This window comes from Lactuca sativa, chromosome 3 (genome assembly GCF_002870075.4).
Source record: "Lactuca sativa cultivar Salinas chromosome 3, Lsat_Salinas_v11, whole genome shotgun sequence".
Lineage (NCBI taxonomy): Eukaryota > Viridiplantae > Streptophyta > Magnoliopsida > Asterales > Asteraceae > Lactuca > Lactuca sativa.
The window spans coordinates 24,611,785-24,635,301 of NC_056625.2; positions in this window are offsets into that span (position 1 = coordinate 24,611,785).

Below are 23,517 nucleotides of genomic sequence, written 5' to 3' on the forward strand. Positions count from 1 at the left end.
GTATTGGGCCCGTACTACTGAAAGCACCGGAGCGGTGTACAACCCAAGTAAGAATCTTTGGAATACCAAGGATCAAGGAGGGATGAGTTGTCGAGTGTGAGTATGCTCGAATGGAATCTAATTTATCGTATGTTGTATTTCAGAGGTAGATCATGGTGAGGACACGTTTGATGCCTGAGAGCGGTGATACCAGTGATGAGGAGATCCACCGGATCATCCACGAGGAGGTGGCTGTGGCCATCAGGGCAGAGATACCAGAGATGTTCGGGTCTATTAAGACCACGCTGATTGAGACCTTTGACGAGCGTTATGCCTCTCTTTCTGAGGCTGCTGTTGCAGCGGCCACCGCAGCTATTGCTGCCGCAAGGCCGCAAGGTGGTGATGCGTTGCTGTTTCGGGAGTTCAGCAACACAAAACCACCAGAGTTTGATGGGACCCAGGAGCCGGTGGCAGCTATGAGGTGGATTTCTGACGTAGAGGGGTGTTTCTTCACTTGCTCATCTCCTGAGCATTTGAAGGTTCGGTTCGCACTGAACCAGTTTCGCTTGGGAGCGAAGGACTGGTGGAAGTTTGTGACGGCGCACTTTACGCCTGCTGAGCTTGCGGCAGTGACCTGGGAGAGGTTCACTGCCATGTTCCGAGATGAGTACGTTCCCCAGGTGGAGAGGGAGCATTTGGCCCAGGAGTTTCTGACCCTCAAGCAGGGTACTGAGTCGGTTATAGCAATTACCAGGATGTTCCATGATAAGGCGATGTTCTGCCCTGAGCACGTGTCCACCGAGTAGGCACGTATGAGCCAATATCTGAGTATCTTGAGGCGAGACATTCGGGAGTTCGCTGCGAACTCCTTGTACCGAACATTTGCTGAGCTTCAGGCAAATGCCCGGAAGAGGGAGATTGAGCTAGAGACTCAGGCCAGGGAGGAGGCGGAGTCTCTGGGGAGGGATCGGCGACCGGCACAGTCTCAGCCGGCAGCCAAGCGGGCCAAGCCCGCTAATCCCAAACCAGGGAGCCAGAAGGGCCAAACTTGTGGGAAGTTTGGAAAGGGTCATGATCGAGTCTGTAGAGCGGGATCTTGCTACAAGTGTGGCAAGGAGGGGCACATGGCCAAGGACTGCCCCAAGGGGTTTGCGGTGTGTTTTCACTACAATCAGACCGGACACCGGAAGGCAGAGTGTCCGCAGTTGCGAGGATCATCTCAGGGAGCACCTCAGGGATCTGCCCCTGCTGTCATCATAGCTACAGAGAGTCGGTCAGTGAAGGGCGAGGTGCTAAGGGCACGAGGGAGAGCTTTTCAGCTGACCGCGGAGGAGGTCCGTGCAGCGCCCGTTGTCGTGGCTGGTATGTATTCTTTTGTATATTTATTTTGATGTTGAGATATTATGCTTATATTATGTTGTGCGTATGTACTTTTCTTGTGAATTATGTACCTGCCTTGGTGTTATTTGACTCGGGTGCGAGTCGGTCTTTTGTATCTTTGGCCTTTAGTCAGCATATCAGTGTTAGTCGTGAGGCGTTGAGTCGGCCTCTGAGAGTGTCCATAGCTGATGAGAGGGTGATATATGCCACGGAGGTTCTCCGAGGGTGCGTAGTCGAGATTTTCGGTGTTGAGTTCCCAATTGATCTAGTTCCTATTGCGATGGGTGATGTTTGTGTCATTATGGGCATGGACTGGTTGAGTCGATTCGGTGCGGTTATCGACTGCGAGCCATAGCTGGTGACCATACGAGACCCTAGTGGGAGAGTTCTTTCGGTGTACGGCGAGGGTACACGTTCAGGATCAGCGTTTTGTTCGGCCGCTAGGGCGAGGCAGTGTCTACAGCAGGGCTATAAGGGTTTTGTGGCGTATGTGATGGATATGTGGGTGGATTCCGAGAGGCCGAGTTCAGTTGAGGAGGTTCCAGTGGTGCATCAGTTCCCAAATGTATTTCCCGAGGAGTTACCGGGTGTGCCTCCTGTGAGGCAAGTGGAGTTTAGTATTGATTTGGTTCCGGGGGCCGCGCCTATCGCTAAGGTGCCTTATCGTCTTGCACCTCCAGAGATGCAAGAGTTATCCTCGCAGCTTCAGGAGCTGTTGGGAAAGGGGTTTATTCGGCCGAGCAGCTCGCCGTGGGGAGCGCCTATCCTGTTTGTCAAAAAGAAGGATTGTTCACACCGGATGTGCATTGATTATCGGGAATTGAACAAGCTGACAGTCAAGAACCGTTACCCGTTGCCGAGGATCAACGATTTGTTTGATCAGTTGTAGGGAGCATCTTGGTTCTCCAAGATCAACTTGAGGTCTGGATATCATCAGGTGAGGGTGCGAGATGAGGACGTCCAGAAGACAGCATTCAGGACGCGTTATGGGTATTATGAGTTTGTGGTGATGCCTTTCGGGCTCACCAATGCCCCGACAGTGTTCATGGATCTCATGAACCGAGTGTGTAGGCCGATGCTGGATCGGTCGGTGATTGTATTTATCGATGACATTCTGGTATATTCGAGATCTAGAGAGCAGCATGAGGGGCATTTGAGAGAGGTTCTCGGAGTTCTAAGATCGGAGAGGCTTTATGCCAAATTCTCCAAGTGTGATTTCTGGTTGCGGGAGGTCCAGTTCTTAGGACATCTCGTTAACCAGGAAGGGATATTGGTCGATCCGGCCAAGGTTGAGGCGGTGATGAGTTGGGAGGTGCCGAGGTCACCCTCCGAGATCAAGAGTTTCCTGGGGTTGGCAGGGTATTATCGGAGATTTATTAAGGATTTCTCTAAGATCGCAGTGCCACTCACCAGATTGACCCGGAAGGGTGTTGCTTTTTCATGGGGTCCCGAGCAGCAGGCCTCCTTTGAGACACTTCGCCAAAGGTTGTGCGAAGCCCCGGTGTTAGCCCTCCCGGAAGGGATGGAGGACTTTGTGGTATACTGTGATGCATCGATTTTGGGTTTGGGAGCGGTGCTGATGCAGAGAGGGCATGTGATAGCATATGGATCGAGGCAGCTGAAGCCTCATGAGACGAGATATCCCACCCATGATCTAGAGTTGGGGGCGGTAGTGTTCGCCCTCAAGATTTGGCGTCACTACTTGTATGGGGTTCGGTGTACGATATACACAGACCATAAGAGCTTGAAGTATTTGATGGATCAGCCCAACCTAAATATGCGTCAGAAAAGGTGGTTGGATGTGGTCAAGGATTATGATTGTGAGATCCTGTACCACCCAGGCAAGGCTAATGTGGTAGCTGATGCATTGAGCCGCAGGGCGGAGAGCACCCCACTGCGGGATGTATGTTTGAGATTAACCGTGATAGCTCCAGTGTTGGACACCATTCGTGGGGCACGGGCCGAGGATGTGCAACCTGAGATGCAGAAGAGGGAACGGGTTGTTGGTTTGGTTTCAGAGTTCGTTACCGATGGTCGGGGGCTTATGACATTTCAGGGGCGTATCTGGGTACCGTTTGTGGGAGGAACGCGTACCATTTTGATGGAGGAGGCGCATCGGTCGAAATTTTCGATCCATCCAGGGGCCACTAAGATGTATTTGGATCTGAGAAAGGAGTATTGGTGGCCCTGTATGAAGAGGGATGTCGCGTGGTTTGTTGAGAGGTGCTTGACCTGCCGTAGGCTTAAGGCCGAGCACCAAAGGCCGCATGGTAAGTTGCAGCCATTGGAGGTTCCCGAATGGAAGTGGGAACGGATCACTATGGATTTCATCACCAAATTGCCAAGGACTGCCAGAGGAGCTGATGCAATTTGGGTGATTGTGCACAGATTGGCGAAGAGCCCAAAATTGCTATCAGCGAGAGTTCTTCAGCAGAGAAATTGGCGGAGGTGTATGTGAGGGAAGTGGTATCACGTCATGGGGTGCCGATCTCGATTGTTTCAGACCGTGATGTGCGCTTCACTTCCAGATTCTGGAAGAAGTTTCATGAGGAGTTGGGTACTAGACTGCATTTTAGTACCGCATATCATCCCCAGGCAGACGGTCAGAGTGAGCGGACGATTCAGACGCTCGAGGACATGCTCCGGGCATGTGTGTTGGATTTCGGGGGTAGCTGGGATGCATATTTGCCCTTGGCAGAGCTTTCCTACAACAACAGCCATCATTCGAGCATTGGTATGCCACCCTTTGAGCTGTTGTATGGGAGAAGGTGTCGGACCCCCATTTGTTAGGGAGAGGTTGGACAGCGGGTAATGGGCAGTACAGAGATCGTGCTTCAGACGTCAGAGCAGATCCAGCATGTCAGACAGAGGTTGTTGACCGCTCAGAGCCAACAGAAGAGTTACGCAGACAGGCGCCGGTCCGAGCTTGAGTTCCAGGTCGGTGACCTTGTACTTCCGAAGGTCTCTCCTTGGAAAGGAGTGATTCGATTCAGGAAGAGGGGCAAGTTGTGGCCGCGATATATTGGTCCTTTCCGTGTGATAGTGAGGGTAGGCCGGGTAGCCTATCGTTTGGATTTGCCAGCAGAGTTGGGGCAGATTCACGACACTTTTCATGTGTCGCAGCTAAGGAAGTGTATAGCCGACGAGTCGGCAGTGGTTCCATTAGAGGATATTCAGGTGGATGCGAGCCTGAATTATGCCGAGAGACCAGTGGCCATCAGAGATCGGAAAATCAAGGTTCTGAGGAACAAGGAGGTACCCCTGGTGTTGGTTCAGTGGCATCATCGGAAGGGGTCAGAGATGACCTGGGAGCCAGAGCGTGAGATGCGTGAGCAGCATCCAGAGCTATTTGCAGAGTGAGACTTCGAGGGCGAAGTCTAGTTCTAGTGGGGGAGAATTGTAACAGCCCGGATTTCCAGGTATCTTTTATACATATGTTTTTGGTGTTTTGTGAGGGGACTCGGCGAGTTAGAGCTCAAACTCGCTGAGTAGGATCGAGATTCTAGACGCGGGTTCGCGCCTGGACTCGGCGAGTCCAAGGAGTGGACTCGGCGAGTCCGTGTTGTTTAATGAAACCCTAATTTCCCGGTCCTAAGCCTTATTTAAAGGACCTTATGGCCCTTCATTGCGGCTACCTTGACCTTGAGAGCACCAAAAGAGCTGAGAGTTCTTGTGAGTGAGATAAGAGGCCATTATTCACCAATTTTGTGTGTGTTTGCAAGAAAGGAAGGGGAAAGTCAAGCTAGAAGAGTTGGGGAGATTGGATCTACTTCCATTTCGTCAGAGGAAGCTTCTTGAGGTATCATTCAGAGCTTATTCTTGTGTTTTTGTTGATATGGTCAAATCTAGGGTTTCTTCATGCCTTGTTTGTCTTGTATTTGGAGTGTGAGAGGTCCCATGGGGATATGGTACCTAGATCTGGACCTTAGTAGGTCCAGAGAGTCCCAAATGCCATGCTTTATGTCCTACCTTTTGGGTTGGAGACTTAGGTTGCCATTTTAGAGGTCATTTCTTCAAAAGAAGCATTGTAGGCGTTGCATGGTAGCCAAGACTATGACTTTACGTGATGAATGTGCTTAGGAGGGCCAGATCTATGAGTGTATGGAGCGGATCTGACCTTAGAAGCGAGATTGAGTTGATGCATGGCATGGACTCCCCGAGTCCGAAGAACAGACTCGGCGAGTAGCATGAAGATTGTCCTTGACCACTCAGCGAGTGGTCTTGCCGAGTTAAGGGTTGACTCAATGAGTGAGGGAGAGTTAGATAGGTTTAACAGGTGGACTGAGTCGAGCTAGAACTCGCCGAGTTGTTCTTGAGACTCAGTGAGTTGAGTCGTGGTGGCCTCGCGAGTCATGCTAGGTGGGACTCGTCGAGTCGGGGGTGTACTCGACGTGTCAGGAGAGGATCCTAGAGAGTCAGTGAACACGTATAGACTCGCCGAGTCCGGTCAAAGTTGACCGTTGACTGTTGACCAGAGTTGACCAGTGTTGACTTGATAGGGATAGTCAACCTTAGTGGTAAAAGTGTTAATTAGAGATATATGATGTTATAGGAGGATTATAGCTCGGAGGATCGAGCACGATTGATTTCCAGGATTCGCGAGTTACCGAGATATACGAGGTGAGTCTTCTCACTATACTTTACCTTGAGTAGGTAATCAGAGTTATGTGACAGAGTATTTGTATGTTAGATGTATGTTATGTGTTGTACTGGATTATTTCTATGTGATTTATGTTGTGCATGTTTAGAGAGTTGGAACCGGAAGGTTCCCAGAGATAGAACCAGTGGGTTCACAGAGTAGGGTCTACGGACCTACAGAGTTATAGCCTCGAGTGGCTAATATGTGTTATGTGTGGTATTTTGGGGAACTCACTAAGCTTTGTGCTTACAGTGTTAGTGTTGTTTGTTTCAGGTACTAGTGATGACCGTGGGAAGGCGCCGGCTTGATCTGTACACACGCATGGGATTTTTATGATATGTGATCTTGGGATTTTGTATGATATGGATTGGAGTTTTAAACTTGATGTTTTATGAAAATTAAATGAAAATGTTTTTATATTATGCGAAAAATTATTTTGAAATTCACGGTGTTACAATTTGGTATCAGACCCTTGGTTTGAGGGATTCGAGTACACCTTCGGGCGTATTTGAACTCAAACTGAGGATTTGAGAAGTATTTTCAAAAAGAGTAAAAGATTTTGGAAAAACGCAGAGCAGAGTGTGTGTACGATCGGCCCGCGCCCGAACGGTGATTTCCGAAAATAACCCTGCACAACACCACACTTACACGCGGACTGATTTCTCACTAGCACTAGCAACCTTCACAAAATCACATTTCCACACTGATCCTTCCGCTCGAAAGAAACTCAATCTGCAGCTAACGACTCCTCAGAAGGAAGATGCTACCCGACATTCAGACCAACTCCAGATTCCCACTAACAACCCCATGAATGATAACCAACGAAATTCCCAACACTAACCCATAATCATGCCATAACTCTCAAAAACAACAAATACCACACCAAGAATCACACAAAGATACTAGCACATAAACAATACTCCACAACAATCATGAGATAACAAGACATCAAGGAAGAAACATACCCGCAGCTGCATCTGGCACTGCTCCGACCTCCTCTGCTGCAAGCTGAAAAGCACGACCCTCCTGAGCCCTTGGGGGCTTCGCTCCACCCTGACCTCCACCCGTGATCCTCAAAGTGGCCGGTGCTAGAGCCTGCACCAGTCCTGCAGGAGCTGTGGACAGTTGACCCTCAAATGTCCAACCTGATGACAATGGTAACAAATCCTCAAATCTCGAACCGGCGCTGACTGCCGACAATCCCTCGCATAGTGCCCCTCATTTCCGCACTTGCGGCATGCACCACCGGACCTACAAACTCCGGTGTGACTCCTTCCACACTTCCCACAAGTGTGGCTACTCAGATCCCCCACTATAGAATCAACGGTCTGGGACCGTTTTGGCGCCAGCTGCAATTGCATTGGAGCCTGCCTCAACTCACGCATCTGCAACTCAATCTCAAACTCGTGCCGCCTGGCGGCCTCCTATAACTCCAACAAGGTCTCGCACCTCTGCGTAGAAACAAACTGTCTGATATCCCTCTTCAGCATGCTCAGATATCAAGACATCTGAGCCTGCTCCGAAGCGAACTCAGGGCAGAACATCGCCCTCTCAATGAACATCCTGGTGATCTCAGTCACCGACTCCAAATCCTGCTTCAGCTCAAGGAACTCCTGAGCCAATCTCTCCCTCTCAACTCGCGGAACATAGCGAGTGCTGAACATTTCCCTGAACTGATCCCATGAAACCGCAGCCCTCTGCGCATCCGAATGTGACCCCATGGTCAATCTCCACCAATCCTTCGCCCCGAGCCTCAACAGGTTCAGAGCACACCTCACCCCTTGCCGCTGCTACAACTGTTGTAGCTGCCACGGCAGTCGTCTCTGTGAGAGCTGCATAGCGCTCATCAAAATACTCAACCATGGCGGTCTTGATCGACCCAAACAGCTCTGGCAACTCAGCCCGGAACAACTCAGCAATCTCATCACGCAGGATCTCACGAATCCTCGCATCCAACTCGCACATGCTCATCTGACCAATAACCTCGGGCGGTACTGACCCGCTCGGAACTCCCTCTCCTGCTCCCGATCCTGATCCGGGTCCACTCCCAGCATGCCTCGGAATCTCCATACTGAAAAACACCACACAAAATCTCAGACACTTCCCACTATCCCGGGAACCAACTCTCTCAACCCAACCCTAGAGGTCATGGTTTCCCTGATACGCGTATGGGTCCAGTGCTTTTAGTAGTACGGGCCCATACTACCTTCCACACCTACCCATATTTGTATGAAGTACTACCACAATACCCTAATGAAAACATGCATAACAACGCTCAACCCTCACAACTAGAGGAAAACTGGAAATCCCTCACAAGGAAACCCTAGGCTACAGGCATCACAAATCAGGCAACATTATCATGAAATCCTGAGGATCCCTAGCCTAGCACTAGCATGCTGTTCTAACAAAGCTCAAAAACAAATATCATGTATGGTATTTTGGGGTTACATACTGGCTCCGGCTGATCGTACCTCCGCGTCCTCCTTTACTCATTTTGAAAACCATTTTAAATACTCTTTTGAAAACTCTCCTCGATTTGAGACTAGAGTCACACGAGTGTTCCTCCAATTCACTCAAACCAAGGCTCTGATACCAACTTGTAACGACCAAAAATTTCAACCAATTTAAAATTTTTGAAAACAACCCGATTCCATTAAAGTTATTACAAAAAGGTTTTCAATACAATTTATTTTAAGTATTCCCAGAATCTCATCACAATATAAACACGAGGAGCGGTACGATCACGCCTTCGCCTTGCCACGGTCTCCTGAAGAACCTGAAAACATTAAACCACAACTGTAAGCCCGAAAGCTTAATGAGATATCCCCAAAATACCAACCACATATACCATACACGCATAACATGCCATAACATATCCGATCACAGAACAGCCATGCACTTCGGGTCTACTGTGGGACTGGTCCGCCGCACCGGCCAACAGTCCACCTGGTCCACCCTCTGAGTCTAGCCATATACCTCCATTCTACAGTGTGATTGGTCCGCCCGCACCGGGCCTTCAATCCACCTGGTCCACTCTCCGAATCTAACCACATACATCGAGTTTGCAGTGTGATTGGTCCGCCCGCACCGGGCCTTCAATCCACATGGTCCACTCTCTGAGTCTACAGTATGACTGGTCCGCCCGCACCGGGCCTTCAGTCGGCCTGATCCACTCTCCGAGCCTCGGCACGTCTGGTCCACCCTCTTGGGGCCTACAGCCTATCCGGATCGCTCGATGGGCCTTCGGGACACCCGGTCCGCCCTGGGTATCTTGGCCTACAGCGCAAAGCAGGACCCGCCTCAACCCAACTCCGGTCCAAACAACCATGTGCACATAAATATACAATCATATAGCAATTCACAGTCAACAAGCCGATCAAACAAATCACATAACATATCATCATCCTAACCAGGATACCGACCTAACTGGTCACTAGCATAGCATCACCCTACATCTCGGGATACCTATCTCAACCAGATCTCTAACATATACCATCCTAGCTACCAGGATGCAAACATATCAAAGCAATAACATAACAACAAATACCCAGATCTCAATCCGATAAGGGCCGGCCTTGGTGCCTTAGACCCTGTTGATATAGTGAGTATAACTCATCTTGAAACTGACGATTGAATAGATAACCCAAGCTGCTCCCATCACTGATACGATCTCCACCACTGGACAACCACCAAAGCACTGAACTCAAAACTATATCCAACAATTACCAAAATGCCCCTGGAAACCACTGGTCAACCCTTGGTCAACGTCAACCCCTGACTGACTCTACTCGCCGAGTCAACCCGATGACTCACCGAGTCCCCATGCTCAGAAATTCCCCAAACCGCGACTCAACTCGCCGATCCACCTCGAGACTCGCCGAGTTCAACAACTATAAGTCCACTCAAACAACTCACCGAGTCATCCCCTTGACTCACCGATTCACGGCTCAACCAGAAAATATTGGGACTCTTCGACAAGACTCGTCGAGTCCAAGAAGAGATTCGTCGAGTCTAAGGCTATCTTCAACCTACTCGTCGAGTTTTTCTTCCAACTCGTCGAGTTCCAGGCCATCTTCATCCAACTCGCCGAGTTGTTCTTCCAACTCATCGAGTCCCAGCCTATCTTCAAGCAACTCGCCGAGTCCACCCATGTGACACGCCGAGTACCACCGGGTCTGAATCCATAAAGAGGCGTTCCAAGCCATGCAGATGATCCAAACCATACATCTACCCTTCCTAAGGCCATCCATCACGTAAAGTGGCAAACTTTACGTGAATCCAAGGAGATCTAGGCACTTTGCACTCTAGGGCTAGGGTTTGGGACAAAATAGCTCCTTCAAACACTCATCAACAGGGACTTTATGACATATAGGACCATCACAAGCTCCGATCTGAAGTAGCATCCTCAGATCCAAGCTTCTATCTCACTTTAAATGCCATACCAACCACCACACATGAACCCATGAATAAAATAGCTTAAAGAAATGGTTCCTTACCCTTGGAATGAGCCCAACCAACTGTAGATTGTTGTTTCCCCCAAGCTTCCTGATACAAGCCTCCAATCTTTAAGCTTAAAGCACCAAATACCCTTCTCCAAGCTCCAATTCACTCAACAATCGTGTTTTCTCACGAAATCAGGGCTTCTGGAACTCCAGGGGTGATAAGGAGGCTGGGGAGGAGACATAATGTTCTTTATATAGGGCTCAACCTCCGGATTTAGGGCTTTCTCCACTCAGCACCAACTCGCCGACTCCACCCATGCTACTCGCCGAGTTGGTCATTTAACACGCGACTAGAGTCGCGACCCTACTCGCCGAGTCCACTCGTGGACTCGCCGAGTCGCTCTTTCCCATTTTACTCTTTTAGCCCTTCAACTTTACCCTTGCTATTCTGGGATGTTACAATTCTCCCCCACTTACATTAGGCTTCGTCCTTGAAGCCTGCAACAACTTAACTCTTAGAAATATTCCTGCCACGCATCACCTGTCATTAACCCAACTAGGTTCCTCGAAACACAACCATCGAAACCGGAACTCACTTCCTCCTTTATTGTGGTGTCCTGATCACCGTCTCAAGCCGGCCACCAGCTTTACCCTCTGATAACTCCACTTAACAACTGAGTACTACTCATGATGCAACATTGCTCCAAATCACAACCATCACTCGACCGATATGAGCTAGAAATAACCATGCACCACCTGATTCCTGATCTGAGTCCAACTCTAGTCATTCTGCTGACAAAAAGACACATTCTTCAGAGCAACTCCCATGAGTTCTCCTCTTGCAATCACATACACATGCTGAACTAGCTCTAGCACCCTCAGGTTGGGAAAACCAGATACACTGATGACATCTCCAAACATCCCCCAGGATGAACCACTACTACATACGCATTCCCTTACAAGAATCACACTGAGAGCCCGAGACTCCCTCCCTGCATCCCTTCCGAGCCTCTTGGCTCTATACCCGCGGAATTCCTTCCGCGACCTCAGCAGACATCCCAAACCGGATGTGATTCCATCCCACTGCCGCAAACATGCTGCTCAATGATCATACTCGAATCACTCTAATCATAACTCTGCTCTGCCGCTTTCACTTCTGTGAACTTTTACTCCCTCTCGGAGTTACCCTCCTCTCTCATTCCTTTACCAAGGAATCCACTTGGCCCCCTTGTCACTCCGACAAGTGCCACGGTGCTCGCGCAATGCTGCACCACTCCTTCATAACGTAACCGCTATCCATCCAACACACATGCTCTGACTCTGATCGCAGGGACCCTCAAGCCCATGCACTATCTCAACTAATCAAGATCATTACCCGGGGCCAAACCTTCAAATGCTATCACACCGCAACATACACAAACCATATCCTCGAACCGATCCAACAATACATGCAGAGTCTTCAGCATGACTGGACCGCCTCACCAAGCCTTCAGCCAATCTGGACCACTCTCAGAACCTTCAGCCAATCTGGACCGCACTCAGTGCCTTCAGTTTAGATGGACCGTTCTCCGAGCCTTCAGCCTGACTGGTACGCCTACCGACCTTCAGTCTATCCGGACCACTCAACTAGCATTCATCATTCCGAGCTATCACTGCAGGAAATCTTCCCATGCATACCGTTCTAGCCCTCTAGGTGTTCCGAACTCTATCTCCATCACACAACTCAAACCCGGCCTGATCCCAGACCCTCCGCAAATACGTACCTTTGGTCTGTATTCCCCCCCGCATGCCTGCCACTTACTCATGCCAGCTGATATAGGCATATTTAGCCATATAATTCATGCATTATCTTAATACTTTATGTTGTTTTTATCTCAAATAATGAACCAAAGGTGCTTAATTAGCTTAAATATTTCATTTTCAGCAACAAAGACATGCTCGGATGGAAAAGGAAGCGGAACTGACGATTGGACGCATGGATCTTGGATTTTGAAGAAAGAAGGACGTTGCTAGACAGCTTGACCCCTTGTCAGTGTTTTCGCTATATCTCATGAACCGTAACTCCGATTGACGAGATTCAAAATGTTCTGAAAAGTAGACACAAGTTCGGACGACTTTCGTGTTTTGAGAAAATGCTGATTCGAAACGTACTCGGCGAGTAGGGTCGATTACTCGGCGAGTTGTATCGAACTTTCGCGATTCTGGACGCGCTGACTTTCCGCACACGGGTTTTAAGTGATGTACTCGGCGAGTAGGTCGATGGACTCGCCGAGTAGCCTCTGTTTTGTGAAAATCTAGATAAAGGGACTTTCAGATCGATACCCTAGCATGGAGAGAAACCCTTGGAGGCCAATTGTCGACTAATGGTGCTGCTGGAGCATAGGAAGCAAGGGAATCAACCCTACATTCAATTTTAAGGACAATCAAGTGAAAATCAAGTTTACTCTTACCTAATCTCTTGTTTGAACTATGTTTTTACCAATTGATTTCGTTTTTGTGCTTGTTTCTACCGTAATCATGAGCTAAAAACTCATAACTTCTGTTTAGGTAGATGAATTTGTGAACATGGATTGATTATTTGATTAGGATTAATTTTAATTGGTGATTATGTTTTATTAAGCTTGTTAAAGAACCTTATGTGTTAACAATAACTATTCTTCTGTTAATAAATCAGTAATTAAGCTGTATGAACATCTCTTAGTTGCTAATTTCATATGATTTACGTGACCACATAGTTGTATGTCTAGGAATAACAAATGTGAAACTAGAATTAACTTGAAGATAGGTAAGTTAATGTGTGAGCTTGTGTGATACACCATCAACAAGAGGTTAATTGAATCACCAATTTGATTAGCTAATTACAAGTCTTTCTAAACCCGAATCAACAAACTAGAAAATTCATTAATTTAGACAACTGGCCATTGCTTGAATTAATATGTTTTCTAAGGATTAGCTATAGCGAATGTGAATCTAATCACTTTAGTCGGTAACCAATGAAGAATTAATCCGATATATTTACCATAAAATCATCCATGGGGACAAATGATTTGAACCTAAATAGAAGGCCTTTTTAATCATTGAATTTAGTTGATCTTTGTTTTCTTAGCTATTAGTTGCTTAGTTTGCATGTTAGTAAAGTATTTAAGTTTCTAGTCTTGCAAAACTAGAGAAAACTCTTTTTTTTACTTGTTTTATTTAGATAATATTAGCATTTATTTTAATTGTTTACCGTTCCCTGTGTTCGATACCCTACTTGCTTGAACTATATTACTAATCGATAGGTACACTGCCTTTCGTGTGTTTATTTTGTGTCTAAGTTAGTAGGATTAAAACTAGTTGGTTTCACACACATCAAGTTTTTGGCGCCGTTGCCGGGGAACGGTTCTAAATAGTTAATTTTAGTTGCTAATTCTTATCATTTTTTTATTTGTTGATTAATTTTTTTTATATACTTTAGTTTTTATTTATTATGTATTTTCCAAATCTCGATGCTTTTGATGCTTTTCTTGAGGAAGTAGTGCAGGAAATTGAGCAGGAAGATGAGGATTATGACTCAGATGATGATTTGAAGAAATTTGATAGATGGTTAGATAACATCTTGTCTAATGATCAAGAACAATTTGAGTCACAAGAACTAAAGTTACAAGATGAAGAATTTAATCCAGAAAGAGATTTGGAGGAGCTGGAAAGATTGCTAGCAGAGAGGTCAGATGAAGAACAAGAAAAACCTGAGTTGCAGGAACCAAGCTGTGGTTTGACCATTACCACGACATGGCCCCCTGTATTTTCAGTTTGTGTTTCGAAGCATGGGGTGACGATTCCAACTTTGGAGAATGTTCTGAAGCGCGATCCATTTCTGATTAGTATCCAACCGGTTCCAACCCTTGTCATTATTCTTGGGTTTTATGATTTCAAGCTTGTTTGGCCAATTTTAGAAGAAAAGAGCCAAATTTTACAAATTGGTCCAAAAAAGATATTCAATGCAACGGATGGATTGGCGTTGACTTTATTGGAAGTTTAAGTTGGGAGTCCAGCTAAAGACTCGCACAAAAAGAAGCGCTTGCGGGAGGCAACCCGTCGTTAGAGTTTGCTTTTCGTTTTCTTTCTAAACTTCTAGTATTTAGGGATAATTTAGGATTTTTATTTTGGTTTATTTTTATTATTACTTGGTATTTGTTTTTGATCTTTTCAGAAGCTAGGGTGATATTAGAGCGAATTCTTCAAGCGTGAGGGAATTAAAGTGAGCGGTCGAGTCGTTTACGAAAAGATTAGAAGATTTTGAGCGATATGTTGAGTCCGATGTTTCTATTTGATTAAAAAGAGTCTCGTCCCTGAAGAAAACGAGGAGTTGTATTACCTTGATACTCTCCTTGAACACAAAATTAAAGCTGAAGCAGAAAGAAGAAAAGACCTGATCAGAGTCAAGAACTCGTCGAGTGCATAATACTAACTCGACGAGTCCAAGCAAAAAATCACGATTTCTGCGAGTATAGCGATTCAACTCGGCGAGTGTCCGCATAAAACTCGGCGAGTTAGTCATTCTTTTTATATTTGAGTTGACGATTTGATTCCATTCGACGCTGGCATTGTCTATATTTTTGAAGATCATTTTCCGAGCGTTTCCAAGATGTTTTTTCCCACATATTGAGAGTTGTCAACCACACGATATTTGACGCCCAAGGCATGGATGCGCTGTTCCCATGCCAAGGTCAGCTGAAGTTGGAGCTTTACATGAAGAAGATTAACCTCGCGACTACTATCCCAGGGGAGTTTGTTCCAATTCTCTCTTTATTTTATTGTTCATTATCATGCATAATATGCAATGGGGACATTGCATAAATTAAGTGTGGGGTAGGGGTTGGTTACATTAGTTAAAATTTTAGTTAATTTTTGAAAATTTTGCATTAAAATTGTAGGGCTAAATTAGAAAATTTTGGTAAAAGCAATTAGGGATCATGCTAGTATTATATTTGATGATTGCACGAAAACCCAAATGTTTAGTTGAGCCTATATACGTTCTAGTGCATTTGTGGCTTCCTTATTCTAGTGAAATCATGGGACAAAAACACGACCTCGCTTAGTTTGAAGGATGCAATATGTTTAGCATCGTGTACCAGAAATGTATCCAGGAAAATTATTATCGTTAACCAATAAAGGTTGAAGTTGAGCGTCCCTGCTTAAGCATGTAGGTTTTGAGTGAAAAAAAAAAGTGAGGTACATGTAAAAAAGAGAGAGAATTACAAGAAAGGTTGTAAGAATTTTGGAGCAGTTAAAGTAAAGATCAAAAGATCAAAATTCTGAAGATTCAAAAAGTTGAAGATACCAAAAAAATCCAAGAAGGTGGTGAATTCAAAGAAATCAAAGACAAATTATCAAAGAAGTGAAGAATTCCAAAGAGCTCCATAGTGGTATCGAAAAGTTATAATTATCTAGATTATGTATGCTTGGGTTGCTTGACCAAAAATATCTTGAGGTTAAAAAGTTTTCTGGGGATGGATTCGAAGGGATGCATAAAATGAGCATTGTTCAAAAGAAGTGGGCGAGTGTTTATGAGGATTGTGAGTATTTAGAGTATGGGGGGTTCCTTAGGAAAAATTTTAGACACAAATGCATGCGTTGCGGTCTTGGCATAATGGCTGGGTTTGATTGGAATTATTTTATGTGATGCTAGTATGTTAAAATTCAGTTTTGCTTGGGGGCAAGCAAAAGTCAAGTGTGGGGTATTTTGATATGGGCATATTTAGTCATATAATTCATGCATTATCTTAATACTTTATGTTGTTTTTATCTCAAATAATGAACCAAAGGTGCTTAATTAGCTTAAATATTTCATTTTCAGCAACAAAGACATGCTCGGATGGAAAAGGAAGCGGAACTGACGATTGGACGCATGGATCTTGGATTTTGAAGAAAGAAGGACGTTGCTGGACAGCTTGACCCCTTGTCAGTGTTTTGGCTATATCTCATGAACCGTAACTCCGATTGACGAGATTCAAAATGTTCTGAAAAGTAGACACAAGTTCGGACGACTTTCGTGTTTTGAGAAAATGCTGATTCGAAACGTACTCGGCGAGTAGGGTCGATTACTCGGCGAGTTGTATCGAACTTTCGCGATTCTGGACGCGCTGACTTTCCGCACACGGGTTTTAAGTGATGTACTCGGCGAGTAGGTCGATGGACTCGCCGAGTAGCCTCTGTTTTGTGAAAATCTAGATAAAGGGACTTTCAGATCGATACCCTAGCATGGAGAGAAACCCTTGGAGGCCAATTGTCGACTAATGGTGCTGCTGGAGCATAGGAAGCAAGGGAATCAACCCTACATTCAATTTTAAGGACAATCAAGTGAAAATCAAGTTTACTCTTACCTAATCTCTTGTTTGAACTATGTTTTTACCAATTGATTTCGTTTTTGTGCTTGTTTCTACCGTAATCATGAGCTAAAAACTCATAACTTCTGTTTAGGTAGATGAATTTGTGAACATGGATTGATTATTTGATTAGGATTAATTTTAATTGGTGATTATGTTTTATTAAGCTTGTTAAAGAACCTTATGTGTTAACAATAACTATTCTTCTGTTAATAAATCAGTAATTAAGCTGTATGAACATCTCTTAGTTGCTAATTTCATATGATTTACGTGACCACATAGTTGTATGTCTAGGAATAACAAATGTGAAACTAGAATTAACTTGAAGATAGGTAAGTTAATGTGTGAGCTTGTGTGATACACCATCAACAAGAGGTTAATTGAATCACCAATTTGATTAGCTAATTACAAGTCTTTCTAAACCCGAATCAACAAACTAGAAAATTCATTAATTTAGACAACTGGCCATTGCTTGAATTAATATGTTTTCTAAGGATTAGCTATAGCGAATGTGAATCTAATCACTTTAGTCGGTAACCAATGAAGAATTAATCCGATATATTTACCATAAAATCATCCATGGGGACAAATGATTCGAACCTAAATAGAAGGCCTTTTTAATCATTGAATTTAGTTGATCTTTGTTTTCTTAGCTATTAGTTGCTTAGTTTGCGTTTTAGTAAAGTATTTAAGTTTCTAGTGTTGCAAAACTAGAGAAAACTCTTTTTTTTACTTGTTTTATTTAGATAATATTAGCATTTATTTTAATTGTTTACCGTTCCCTGTGTTCGATACCCTACTTGCTTGAACTATATTACTAATCGATAGGTACACTGCCTTTCGTGTGTTTATTTTGTGTCTAAGTTAGTAGGATTAAAATTAGTTGGTTTCACACACATCACCAGCCTACCCTCTTGGCTAACAGAACACTGCTGAATCCCAGACAGGTCAACAATCTCACATACTCATCGATCATCCGAAGAATTTTCCAATTCTCCCCCACTTAGGGCACTGACTATCAACCACCGGTCGCTAGCACCGACCTCCCAAAACAACCCTGCACAACACCACACTTACACACGGACTGATTTCCCACTAGCACTAGCAACCTTCACAAAATCACATTTCCACACTGATCCTCCCGCTCAAAAGAAACTCAATCTGCAGCTAACCACTCCTCAGAAGGCAGATGCTACCCGACATTCAGACCAACGCCAGATTCCCACTAACAACCCCATGAATGATAACCACCGAAATTCCCAACACTAACCCACAATCATGCCATAACTCTCAAAAACAACAAATACCACACCAAGAATCACACAAAGATACTAGCACATAAACAATACTCCACAATAATCATGAGATAACAAGACATCAAGGAAGAAACATACCCGCAGCTGCATCCGGCACTGCTCCGACCTCCTCTGCTGCAAGCTGAAAAGCATGACCCTGAGCCCTTGGGGGCTTCGCTCCACCCTGACCTCCACCCGTGATCCTCAAAGTGGCCGGTGCTGGAGCCTGCACCGGTCCTGCAGCGAGCTATGGACAGTTGACCCTCAAATGTCCAACCTGATGACAATGGTAACAAATCCTCAAATCCCGAACCGGCGCTGACTGCCGACAATCCCTCGCATAGTGCCCCTCCTTTCCGCACTTGCGGCATGCACCACCGGACCTACAAACTCCAGTGTGACTCCTTCCACACTTCCCACAAGTGTGGCAACTCAGATCCCCCATTCTAGAATCAACGATCTTGGACCGTTTTGGCGCCGGCTACAATTGCACTGGAGCCTGCCTCTCACGCATCTGCAACTCAATCTCTAACTCGCGCCGCCTGGCGGCCTCCTGTAACTCTAACAAGGTCTCGCACCTCTGTGTAGAAACAAACTGTCTGATACCCCTCTTGAGCATGCTCAAATATCGAGACATTTGAGCCTGCTCCGAAGCGAACTCAGGGCAGAACATCACCCTCTCAGTGAACATCCTGGTCATCTCAGTTACCGACTCCGAATCCTGCATCAGCTCAAGGAACTCCTGAGCCAATCTCTCCCTCTCAACTCGCGGAACATAGCGAGTGCTGAACATTTCCCTGAACTGATCCCATGAAACCGCAACCCTCTGCGCATCCGAATATGACCTCGTGGTCAATCTCCACCAATCCTTCGCCCCGAGCCTCAACAGGTTCAAAGCACACCTCACCCTCTGCTCAGCATGGCATGAACATCTGAAGAAACACCCCTCCATGTCCAATAACCACCTCATAGCAACAATCGGGTCCTAAACTCCAACGAAGGTGGGAGGCTTCGTATTATCGAAGTCACGATACTGAAAGCCCCGACCAGCTCCTCCCCCTGTCGCTGCTACAGCTGCTGTAGCTGCCGCGGTAGCCCTCTCTGTGAGAGCTGCATAGCGCTCATCAAAATACTCAACCATGGCGGTCTTGATCGACCCAAACAGCTCTGGCAACTCAGCCCGGAACAACTCAGCAATCTCATCACGCAGGATCTCATGAATCCTCGCATCCAACTCGCACGTGCTCATCTGACCAATAACCTCGGGCGGTACTAACCCGCCCGGAACTCCCTCTCCTACTCCCGATCCTGATACGGATCCACTCCCAGCATGCCTCGGAATCTCCATACTGAAAAACACCACACAAAATCTCAGACACTTCCCACTATCCCGGGAACCAACTCTCTCAACCCAACCCTAGAGGTCATGGTTTCCCTGATACGCGTATGGGTCCTGTGCTTTCAGTAGTACGGGCCCATACTACCTTCCACACCTACCCATATTTGTATAAAGTACTACCACAACACCCTAGTGAAAACATGCATAACAACGCTCAACCCTCACAACTAGAGGAACACTGGAAATCCCTCACAAGGAAACCCTAGGCTACAGGCATCACAAATCAGGCAACATTATCATGAAATCCTGAAGATCCCTAGCCTAGCACTAGCATGCTGTTCTAACAAAGCTCAAAAACAAATATCATGTATGGTATTTTAGGGTTACTTACTGGCTCCGGCTGATCATACCTCCGCGTCCTCCTTTACTCATTTTGAAAACCATTTTAAATACTCTTTTGAAAACTCTCCTCGATTTGAGACTGGAGTCACACGAGTATTCCTCCAATTCACTCAAACCAAGGCTCTGATACCAACTTGTAACGACCAAAAATTTCAACCAATTTAAAATTTTCGAAAACAACCCGATTCCATTAAAGTTATTACAAAAAGGTTTTCAATACAATTTATTTTAAGTATTCCGAGAATCTCATCACAATATAAACACGAGGAGCGGTACGATCACGCCTTCGCCTTGCCACGGTCTCCTGAAGAACCTGAAAACATTAAACCACAACTGTAAGCCTGAAAGCTGAGTGAGATATACCCAAAATACCAACCACATATACCATACACGCATAACATGCCATAACATATCCGATCACAGAACAGCCATGCACTTCGGGTCTACTGTGGGACTGGTCCGCCGCATCGGCCAACAGTCCACCTGGTCCACCCTCCGAGTCTAGCCATATACCTCCAGTCTACAGTGTGATTGGTCCGCCCGCACCAGGCCTTCAATCCACCTAGTCCACTCTCCGAATCTAACCACATACATCGAGTCTACAGTGTGATTGGTCCACCCACACCGGTCCTTCAATCCACCTGGTCCACTCTCTGAGTCTACAGTATGACTGCTCCGCCCGCACCGGTCCTTCAGTCGGCCTGGTCCACCCTCCGAGCCTCGGCACGTCTGGTCCGCCCTCTTGGGGCCTACAACCTATCCGGACCGCTCGTTGGGCCTTCGAGACAACCGGTCCGCCCTGGGTATCTTGGCCTATAGCACAAAGCAGGACCCGCCTCAACCCAACTCCGGTCCAAACAACCATGTGCACATAAACATACAATCATATAGCAATTCACAGTCAACAAGCCGATCAAACAGATCACATAACATATCATCATCCTAACCAGGATACCAACCTAACTGGTCACTAGCATAGCATCACCCTACATCTCGGGATACCTATCTCAACCAGGTCTCTAACATATACCATCCTAGCTACCAGGATGCAAACATATCAAAGCAATAACATAACAACAAATACCCGGATCTCAATCCGATAAGGGTCGGCCTTGGTGCCTTAGACCCTGTTGATATAGTGAGGATAACTCACCTTGAAACTGTCGACTGAACAGATAACCCAAGCTGCTCCGATCACTGATACGATCTCCACCATTGGACAACCACCAAAGCACTGAACTCAAAACTATATCCAACAATTACCAAAATGCCCCTGGAAACCACTGGTCAACCCTTGGTCAACGTCAACCCCTGACTGACTCTACTCGCCGAGTCAACCCGATGACTCGCCGAGTCCCCATGCTCAGAAATTCCCCAAACCGCGACTCAACTCGCCGATCCACCTCGAGACTCGCCGAGTTCAACAACTATGAGTCCACTCAAACAACTCACCGAGTCATCCCCTTGACTCACCGATTCACGGCTCAACCAGAAAATATTGGGACTCTTCGACAAGACTCGTCGAGTCCAAGAACGGATTCGTCGAGTCTAAGGCTATCTTCAACCTACTCGCCGAGTTGTTCTTCCAACTCGTCGAGTTCCAGGCCGTCTTCATCCAACTCGCCGAGTTGTTCTTTCAACTCATCGAGTCCCATCCTATCTTCAAGCAACTCGCCAAGTCCACCCATGTGACTCGCCGAGTACCACCGGGTCTGAATCCATACAGAGGCTTTCCAAGCCATGCAGATGATCCAAACCATAGATCTACCCTTCCTAAGGCCATCCATCACGTAAAGTGGCAAACTTTACATGAATCCAAGGAGATCTAGGCACTTTGCACTCTAGGGCTAGGGTTTGGGACAAAATAGCTCCTTCAAATACTCATCAACAGGGACTTTATGACATATAGGACCATCAAAAGCTCAGATCTGAAGTAGCATCCTCAGATCCAAGCTTCTATCTCACTTTAAATGCCATACCAACGACCACACATGAACCCATGAACAAAATAGCTTAAAGAAATGGTTCCTTACCCTTGGAATGAGCCCAACCAACTGTAGATTGTTGTTTCCCCCAAGCTTCCTGATAGAAGACTCCAATCTTCAAGCTTAAAGCACCAAATACCCTTCTCCAAGCTCTAATTCACTCAACAATGGTGTTTTCTCACGAAATCAGGGCTTCTGGAACTCAAGGGGTGATAAGGAGGCTGGGGAGGAGACATAATGTTCTTTATATAGGGCTCAACCTCCGGATTTAGGGTTTTCTCCACTCAGCACCAACTCGCCGACTCCACCCATGCTACTCGCCGAGTTGGTCATTTAACACGCAACTAGAGTCGCGACCCTACTCCTTTACCCTTGCTATTCTGGGATGTTACAATTCTCCCCCACTTACATTAGGCTTCGTCCTTGAAGCCTGCAACAACTCACCTGTTAGAAATACTCCTGCCACGCATCACCTGGCATTAACCCAACTAGGTTCCTCGAAACACAACCATCGAAACCGGAACTCACTTCCTCCTTTCTTGCGGTGTCCTGATCACCGTCTCAAGCCGGCCACCGGCTTTACCCTCTGATAACTCCACTTAACAACTAAGTACTACTCATGATGCAACACTGCTCCAAATCACAACCATCACTCGGCCCATATGAGCTAGAAATAACCATGCACCACCGGATTCCTGATCCGAGTCAAACTCTAGTCATTCTGCTGACAGAAAGACACATTCTTCAGAGCAACTCCCATGAGTTCTCCTCTTGCAATCACATACACATGCTGAACTAGCTCTAGCACCCTCAGGTTGGGAAAACTAGATACACTGATGACATCTTCAAACATCCCCCAGGATGAACCACTACTACATATGCACTTCCCTTATCAGAATCACACTGAGATCCCGAGACTCCCTCCCTGCATCCCTTCCGAGCCTCTTGGCTCTATACCCGCGGAATTCCTTCCGCGACCTCAGCAGACATCCCAAACCGGATGTGATTCCATCCCACTGCCGCAAACATGCTGCTCAATGACCATACTCGGATCACTCTAATCATAACTCTACTCTGCCGCTTTCACTTCTGTGAACATGTACTCCCTCTTGGAGTTACACTCCTCTCTCATTCCTTTACCAAGGAATCCACTTGGCCGCCTTGTCACTCCGACAAGTGCCACGGTGCTCGCCCAACGCTGCACCACTCCTTCATAGCGTAACCGCTATCCATCCAACACACATGCTCTGACTCTGATCGCAGGGACCCTCAAGCCCATGCACTATCTCAACTAATCAAGATCATTACCCGGGGCCAGACCTTCAAATGCTATCACACCGCAACATACACAAACCATATCCTCGAACCGATCCAACAATACCTACAGAGTCTTCAGCAAGACTGGACCGCCTCACCAGGCCTTCAGCCAATATGGACCACTCTCAGAACCTTCAGCCAATCTGGACTGCTCTCAGTGCCTTCAGTTTAGATGGACTGTTCTCCGAGCCTTTGGCCTGACTGGTATGCCTATCGGCCTTCAGTCTATGCGGACCGCTCAACTAGCATTCATCATTCCGAGCTATCACTGCGGGAAATCTTCCCATGCATACCGTTCTAGCCCTCTAGGGGTTCCGAACTCTATCTCCATCACACAACTCAAACCCGGCCTGATCCCAGACCCTCCGCAA